Source organism: Petromyzon marinus, unplaced genomic scaffold, assembly GCF_048934315.1.
Source record: "Petromyzon marinus isolate PM22_M1 ecotype Great Lakes invasive population unplaced genomic scaffold, UKy_Petmar_22M1.pri1.0 PM_Scaffold_2, whole genome shotgun sequence".
Taxonomy (NCBI): domain Eukaryota; kingdom Metazoa; phylum Chordata; class Hyperoartia; order Petromyzontiformes; family Petromyzontidae; genus Petromyzon; species Petromyzon marinus.
Window position 1 is genome coordinate 380,192 of NW_027423168.1, and position 9,968 is coordinate 390,159.

Sequence of the window (9,968 nt, forward strand, 5' to 3'; positions counted from 1 at the left end):
TCACAGATGTCCCAATAGTTTCACAGATGTCCCAATAAGTTCACATATGTCCCACTAGTGTCACAGATCACCCAGTCGTTTCACAGATGCCCCAATAGTTTCACATATGTCCCATTAGTTTCACAGATGTCCCCATAGTTTTACAGATGTCCCAATAATTTAACAGATGTACCAGTAGTTTCACAGATGTCCCAATAGTTTCACAGATGTCCCAATAAGTTCACATATGTCCCACTAGTGTCACAGATCACCCAGTCGTTTCACAGATGCCCCAATAGTTTCACATATGTCCCATTAGTTTCACAGATGTCCCCATAGTTTTACAGATGTCCCAATAATTTAACATGTACCAGTAGTTTCACAGATGTCCTAATAGTTTCACATATGTCCCATTAGTTTCACAGATGTCCCCATAGCTTCACAGATGTCCCAATAGTTTCACAGATGTCCCAATAGTTTCACAGATGTCCCAATAAGTTCACATATGTCCCAGTAGTTTCACAGATCACCCAGTCGTTTCACAGATGCCCCAATAGTTTCACATATGTCCCATTAGTTTCACAGATGTCCCCATAGTTTCACAGATGTCCCAATAATTTCACAGATGTAACAGTAGTTTCACAGATGTCCCAATAGTTTCACAGATGTCCCAATAGTTTCACAGATGTCCCAGGAGTTTTACAGATATTCCAGTAAGTTAACAGATGTCCCCATAGTTTCACAGATGTCCCAATAGTTTCAAAGATGTCCCAGTAGTTTTACAGATGTCCCAGTAGTTTCACAGATGATCCCAGTAGTTTCACAGATGCCCCAATAGTTTCACATATGTCCCATTAGTTGCACAATGTCCCCATAGTTTCACAGATGTCCCAATAATTTCACAGATGTCCCAGAAGTTTTACAGATATTCCAGTAGGTTAACAGATGTCCCCATAGTTTCACAGATGTCCCAATAGTTTCAAAGATGTCCCAGTAGTTTTACAGATGTCCCAGTAGTTTCACAGATGATCCCAGTAGTTTCACAGATGCCCCAATAGTTTCACCTATGTCCCATTAGTTGCACAGATGTCCCCATAGTTTCACAGATGTCCCAATAGTTTCACAGATGTCCCAATAGTTTCACAGATGTCCCAATAAGTTCACATATGTCCCACTAGTGTCACAGATCACCCAGTCGTTTCACAGATGCCCCAATAGTTTCACATATGTCCCATTAGTTTCACAGATGTCCCCATAGTTTTACAGATGTCCCAATAATTTAACAGATGTACCAGTAGTTTCACAGATGTCCCAATAGTTTCACATATGTCCCATTAGTTTCACAGATGTCCCCATAGCTTCACAGATGTCCCAATAGTTTCACAGATGTCCCAATAAGTTCACATATGTCCCAATAAGTTCACATATGTCCCACTAGTGTCACAGATCACCCAGTCGTTTCACAGATGCCCCAATAGTTTAACATATGTCCCATTAGTTTCACAGATGTCCCCATAGTTTTACAGATGTCCCAATAATTTAACATGTACCAGTAGTTTCACAGATGTCCTAATAGTTTCACATATATCCCATTAGTTTCACAGATGTCCCCATAGCTTCACAGATGTCCCAATAGTTTCACAGATGTCCCAATAGTTTCACAGATGTCCCCATAGTTTTACAGATGTCCCAATAATTTAACATGTACCAGTAGTTTCACAGATGTCCTAATAGTTTCACATATATCCCATTAGTTTCACAGATGTCCCCATAGCTTCACAGATGTCCCAATAGTTTCACAGATGTCCCAATAGTTTCACAGATGTCCCAATAAGTTCACATATGTCCCAGTAGTTTCACAGATCACCCAGTCGTTTCACAGATGCCCCAATAGTTTCACATATGTCCCATTAGTTTCACAGATGTCCCCATAGTTTCACAGATGTCCCAATAATTTAACAGATGTACCAGTAGTTTCACAGATGTCCCAATACTTTAACAGATTTCCCAAATAGTTTCACAGATGTCCCAATAGTTTCACAGATGTCCCAGAAGTTTAACAGATGTCCCAATAGTTTCACAGATGTCCCAATAGTTTCAAAGATGTCCCAGTAGTTTTACAGATGTCCCAGTAGTTTCACATATGTCCCAGTAGTTTCACAGATGCCCCAATATTTTCACATATGTCCCATTAGTTTCACAGATGTCCCCATAGTTTCACAGATGTCCCAATAATTTCACAGATGTACCAGTAGTTTCACAGATGTCCCAATCGTTTCACAGATGTCCCAATAATTTCACAGATGTCCCAGAAGTTTTACAGATATTCCAGTAGGTTAACAGATGTCCCCATAGTTTCACAGATGTCCCAATAGTTTCAAAGATGTCCCAGTAGTTTTACAGATGTCCCAGTAGTTTCACAGATGATCCCAGTAGTTTCACAGATGCCCCAATAGTTTCACCTATGTCCCATTAGTTGCACAGATGTCCCCATAGTTTCACAGATGTCCCAATAGTTTCACAGATGTCCCAATAGTTTAACAGATGTCCCAATAAGTTCACATATGTCCCACTAGTGTCACAGATCACCCAGTCGTTTCACAGATGCCCCAATAGTTTCACATATGTCCCATTAGTTTCACAGATGTCCCCATAGTTTTACAGATGTCCCAATAATTTAACAGATGTACCAGTAGTTTCACAGATGTTCCAATAGTTTCACATATGTCCCATTAGTTTCACAGATGTCCCCATAGCTTCACAGATGTCCCAATAGTTTCACAGATGTCCCAATAAGTTAACATATGTCCCAATAAGTTCACATATGTCCCACTAGTGTCACAGATCACCCAGTCGTTTCACAGATGCCCCAATAGTTTCACATATGTCCCATTAGTTTCACAGATGTCCCCATAGTTTTACAGATGTCCCAATAATTTAACATGTACCAGTAGTTTCACAGATGTCCTAATAGTTTCACATATGTCCCATTAGTTTCACAGATGTCCCCATAGCTTCACAGATGTCCCAATAGTTTCACAGATGTCCCAATAGTTTCACAGATGTCCCAATAAGTTCACATATGTCCCAGTAGTTTCACAGATCACCCAGTCGTTTCACAGATGCCCCAATAGTTTCACATATGTCCCATTAGTTTCACAGATGTCCCCATAGTTTCACAGATGTCCCAATAATTTCACAGATGTAACAGTAGTTTCACAGATGTCCCCATAGTTTCACAGATGTCCCAATAGTTTCAAAGATGTCCCAGTAGTTTTACAGATGTCCCAGTAGTTTCACAGATGATCCCAGTAGTTTCACAGATGCCCCAATAGTTTCACATATGTCCCATTAGTTGCACAATGTCCCCATAGTTTCACAGATGTCCCAATAGTTTCACAGATGTCCCAATAGTTTCACAGATGTCCCAATAAGTTCACATATGTCCCACTAGTGTCACAGATCACCCAGTCGTTTCACAGATGCCCCAATAGTTTCACATATGTCCCATTAGTTTCACAGATGTCCCCATAGTTTTACAGATGTCCCAATAATTTAACAGATGTACCAGTAGTTTCACAGATGTCCCAATAGTTTCACATATGTCCCATTAGTTTCACAGATGTCCCCATAGTTTCACAGATGTCCCAATAGTTTCACAGATGTCCCAATAGTTTCACAGATGTCCCAATAAGTTCACATATGTCCCAGTAGTTTCACAGATCACCCAGTCGTTTCACAGATGCCCCAATAGATTCACATATGTCCCATTAGTTTCACAGATGTCCCCATAGTTTCACAGATGTCCCAATAATTTAACAGATGTATCAGTAGTTTCACAGATGTCCCAATAGTTTAACAGATGTCCCAAATAGTTTCACAGATGTCCCAATAGATTCACATATGTCCCAGTAGATTCACAGATGTCCCAATAGTTCAACAGATGTCCCAGTAGTTTAACAGATGTCCCAGTAGTTTCACAGATGTCCCAGTAGGTTTACAGATGTCCCCATAGTTTCACAGATGTCCCAAAAGTTTCACAGATGTCCCAATAGGTTCACATATGTCCCAGTAGTTTCACAGATGCCCCAATAGTTTCACATATGTCCCATTAGTTTCACAGATGTCCCCATAGTTTCACAGATGTCCCAATAATTTCACAGATATACCAGTAGTTTCACAGATGTCCCAATAGTTTAACAGATGTCCCAAATACTTTCACAGATGTCCCAATAGATTCACAGATGTCCCAATAGTTTCACAGATTTCCCAATAGTTTCACAGATGTCCCAATAGTTTCACAGATGTCCCAGAAGTTTTACAGATATTCCAGTAGGTTAACAGATGTCCCCATAGTTTCACAGATGTCCCAATAGTTTCAAAGATGTCCCAGTAGTTTTACAGATGTCCCGCTAGTTTCACAGATGATCCCAGTAGTTTCACAGATGCCCCAATAGTTTCACATATGTCCCATTAGTTTCACAGATGTCCCCATAGTTTCACAGATGTCCCAATAGTTTCACAGATGTCCCAATAGTTTCACAGATGTCCCAATAAGTTCACATATGTCCCAGTAGTTTCACAGATCACCCAGTCGTTTCACAGATGCCCCAATAGTTTCACATATGTCCCATTAGTTTCACAGATGTCCCCATAGTTTCACAGATGTCCCAATAATTTAACAGATGTACCAGTAGTTTCACAGATGTCCCAATACTTTAACAGATGTCCCAAATAGTTTCACAGATGTCCCAATAGTTTCACAGATGTCCCAGAAGTTTAACAGATGTCCCAATAGTTTAACAGATGTCCCAGTTGTTTCACAGATGTCTCAATAGTTTCACAGATGTCCCAATAGTTTCACAGATGTCCCAATAGGTTCACATATGTCCCAGTAGTTTTACAGATGTCCCAGTAGATTCACAGATGTCCCAATAGTTCAACAGATGTCCCAGTAGATTAACAGATGTCCCAATAGTTTCACAGATGTCCCAGTAGGTTAACAGATGTCCCCATAGTTTCACAGATGTCCCAATAGTTTCACAGATGTCCCAGTAGTTTTACAGATATCCCAGTAGGTTAACAGATGTCCCCATAGTTTCACAGATGTACCAGTAGTTTCACAGATGTCCCAATAGTTTCACAGATGTCCCAATAGTTTCACACATTTCCCAATAGTTTCACATATGTCCCAGTAGTTTTACAGATGTCCCAATAGTTTCACAGATGTCCCAATAGTTTCACAGATGTCCCAATAGTTTCACAGATGTCCCAATAAGTTCACATATGTCCCACTAGTGTCACAGATCACCCAGTCGTTTCACAGATGCCCCAATAGTTTCACATATGTCCCATTAGTTTCACAGATGTCCCCATAGTTTTACAGATGTCCCAATAATTTAACAGATGTACCAGTAGTTTCACAGATGTCCCAATAGTTTCACAGATGTCCCAATAAGTTCACATATGTCCCACTAGTGTCACAGATCACCCAGTCGTTTCACAGATGCCCCAATAGTTTCACATATGTCCCATTAGTTTCACAGATGTCCCCATAGTTTTACAGATGTCCCAATAATTTAACATGTACCAGTAGTTTGACAGATGTCCTAATAGTTTCACATATGTCCCCATAGTTTCACAGATGTCCCAATAGTTTCACATATGTCCCATTAGTTTCACAGATGTCCCCATAGATTCACAGATGTCCCAATAAGTTCACATATGTCCCAGTAGTGTCACAGATCACCCAGTCGTTTCACAGATGCCCCAATAGTTTCACATATGTCCCATTAGTTTCACAGATGTCCCAATAATTTCACAGATGTACCAGTAGTTTCACAGATGTCCCAATAGTTTCACAGATGTCCCAATAGTTTCACAGATATCCCAGGAGTTTTACAGATATTCCAGTAGGTTAACATATGTCCCCATAGTTTCACAGATGTCCCAATAGTTTCACAGATGTCCCAATAGTTTCACAGATGTCCCAATAAGTTCACATATGTCCCACTAGTGTCACAGATCACCCAGTCGTTTCACAGATGCCCCAATAGTTTCACATATGTCCCATTAGTTTCACAGATGTCCCCATAGTTTTACAGATGTCCCAATAATTTAACAGATGTACCAGTAGTTTAACAGATGTCCCAAAAGTTTAACAGATGTCCCAGTTGTTTCACAGATGTCTCAATAGTTTCACAGATGTCCCAATAGATTCACATATGTCCCAGTAGTTTTACAGATGTCCCAGTAGATTCACAGATGTCCCAATAGTTCAACAGATGTCCCAGTAGTTTAACAGATGTCCCAGTAGTTTCACAGATGTCCCAGTAGGTTAACAGATGTCCCAGTAGGTTAACAGATATCCCCATAGTTTCACAGATGTCCCAATAGTTTCACAGATGTCCCAATAGGTTCACAGATGTCCCAATAATTTCACAGATGTCCCAGAAGTTTTACAGATATTCCAGTAGGTTAACAGATGTCCCCATAGTTTTACAGATGTCCCAATAATTTAACAGATGTACCAGTAGTTTCACAGATGTCCCAGTAGTTTCACAGATGTCCCAATAGTTTCACAGATGTCCCAATAAGTTCACATATGTCCCACTAGTGTCACAGATCACCCAGTCGTTTCACAGATGCCCCAATAGTTTCACATATGTCCCATTAGTTTCACAGATGTCCCCATAGTTTTACAGATGTCCCAATAATTTAACAGATGTACCAGTAGTTTCACAGATGTCCCAATAGTTTCACAGATGTCCCAATAAGTTCACATATGTCCCACTAGTGTCACAGATCACCCAGTCGTTTCACAGATGCCCCAATAGTTTCACATATGTCCCATTAGTTTCACAGATGTCCCCATAGTTTTACAGATGTCCCAATAATTTAACATGTACCAGTAGTTTGACAGATGTCCTAATAGTTTCACATAGGTCCCCATAGTTTCACAGATGTCCCAATAGTTTCACATATGTCCCATTAGTTTCACAGATGTCCCCATAGATTCACAGATGTCCCAATAAGTTCACATATGTCCCAGTAGTGTCACAGATCACCCAGTCGTTTCACAGATGCCCCAATAGTTTCACATATGTCCCATTAGTTTCACAGATGTCCCAATAATTTCACAGATGTACCAGTAGTTTCACAGATGTCCCAATAGTTTCACAGATGTCCCAATAGTTTCACAGATGTCCCAGGAGATTTACAGATATTCCAGTAGGTTAACAGATGTCCCCATAGTTTCACAGATGTCCCAATAGTTTCACGGATGTCCCAATAGTTTCACAGATGTCCCAATAAGTTCACATATGTCCCACTAGTGTCACAGATCACCCAGTCGTTTCACAGATGCCCCAATAGTTTCACATATGTCCCATTAGTTTCACAGATGTCCCCATAGTTTTACAGATGTCCCAAATAGTTTCACAGATGTCCCAATAGTTTCACAGATGTCCCAGTTATTTCACAGATGTCTCAATAGTTTCACAGATGTCCCAATAGTTTCACAGATGTCCCAGTAGTTTTACAGATATCCCAGTAGGTTAACAGATGTCCCCATAGTTTCACAGATGTACCAGTAGTTTCACAGATGTCCCAATAGTTTCACAGATGTCCCAATAGTTTCACACATTTCCCAATAGTTTCACATATGTCCCAGTAGTTTTACAGATGTCCCAATAGTTTCACAGATGTCCCAATAGTTTCACAGATGTCCCAATAGTTTCACAGATGTCCCAATAAGTTCACATATGTCCCACTAGTGTCACAGATCACCCAGTCGTTTCACAGATGCCCCAATAGTTTCACATATGTCCCATTAGTTTCACAGATGTCCCCATAGTTTTACAGATGTCCCAATAATTTAACAGATGTACCAGTAGTTTCACAGATGTCCCAATAGTTTCACAGATGTCCCAATAAGTTCACATATGTCCCACTAGTGTCACAGATCACCCAGTCGTTTCACAGATGCCCCAATAGTTTCACATATGTCCCATTAGTTTCACAGATGTCCCCATAGTTTTACAGATGTCCCAATAATTTAACATGTACCAGTAGTTTGACAGATGTCCTAATAGTTTCACATATGTCCCCATAGTTTCACAGATGTCCCAATAGTTTCACATATGTCCCATTAGTTTCACAGATGTCCCCATAGATTCACAGATGTCCCAATAAGTTCACATATGTCCCAGTAGTGTCACAGATCACCCAGTCGTTTCACAGATGCCCCAATAGTTTCACATATGTCCCATTAGTTTCACAGATGTCCCAATAATTTCACAGATGTACCAGTAGTTTCACAGATGTCCCAATAGTTTCACAGATGTCCCAATAGTTTCACAGATATCCCAGGAGTTTTACAGATATTCCAGTAGGTTAACAGATGTCCCCATAGTTTCACAGATGTCCCAATAGTTTCACAGATGTCCCAATAGTTTCACAGATGTCCCAATAAGTTCACATATGTCCCACTAGTGTCACAGATCACCCAGTCGTTTCACAGATGCCCCAATAGTTTCACATATGTCCCATTAGTTTCACAGATGTCCCCATAGTTTTACAGATGTCCCAATAATTTAACAGATGTACCAGTAGTTTCACAGATGTCCCAATAGTTTCACAGATGTCCCAATAAGTTCACATATGTCCCACTAGTGTCACAGATCACCCAGTCGTTTCACAGATGCCCCAATAGTTTCACATATGTCCCATTAGTTTCACAGATGTCCCCATAGTTTTACAGATGTCACAAATAGTTTCACAGATGTCCCAATAGTTTCACAGATGTCCCAGTTGTTTCACAGATGTCTCAATAGTTTCACAGATGTCCCAATAGTTTCACAGATGTCCCAATAGATTCACATATGTCCCAGTAGTTTAACAGATGTCCCAGTAGTTTCACAGATGTCCCAGTAGGTTAACAGATGTCCCCATAGTTTCACAGATGTCCCAAAAGTTTCACAGATGTCCCAATAGGTTCACATATGTCCCAGTAGTTTCACAGATGCCCCATAAGTTTCACATATGTCCCATTAGTTTCACAGATGTCCCCATAGTTTCACAGATGTCCCAATAATTTCACAGATGTACCAGTAGTTTCACAGATGTCCCAATAGTTTAACAGATGTCCCAAATACTTTCACAGATGTCCCAATAGATTCACAGATGTCCCAATAGTTTCACAGATTTCCCAATAGTTTCACAGATGTCCCAATAGTTTCACAGATGTCCCAGAAGTTTTACAGATATTCCAGTAGGTTAACAGATGTCCCCATAGTTTCACAGATGTCCCAATAGTTTCAAAGATGTCCCAGTAGTTTTACAGATGTCCCGCTAGTTTCACAGATGATCCCAGTAGTTTCACAGATGCCCCAATAGTTTCACATATGTCCCATTAGTTTCACAGATGTCCCCATAGTTTCACAGATGTCCCAATAGTTTCACAGATGTCCCAATAGTTTCACAGATGTCCCAATAAGTTCACATATGTCCCAGTAGTTTCACAGATCACCCAGTCGTTTCACAGATGCCCCAATAGTTTCACATATGTCCCATTAGTTTCACAGATGTCCCCATAGTTTCACAGATGTCCCAATAATTTAACAGATGTACCAGTAGTTTCACAGATGTCCCAATACTTTAACAGATGTCCCAAATAGTTTCACAGATGTCCCAATAGGTTCACAGATGTCCCAATAGTTTCACAGATGTCTCAATAGTTTCACAGATGTCCCAATAGTTTCACAGATGTTCCAATAGGTTCACATATGTCCCAGTAGTTTTACAGATGTCCCAGTAGATTCACAGATGTCCCAATAGTTCAACAGATGTCCCAGTAGATTAACAGATGTCCCAATAGTTTCACAGATGTCCCAGTAGGTTAACAGATGTCCCCATAGTTTCACAGATGTCCCAATAGTTTCACAGATGTCCCAGTAGTTTTACAGATATCCCAGTAGGTTAACAGATGT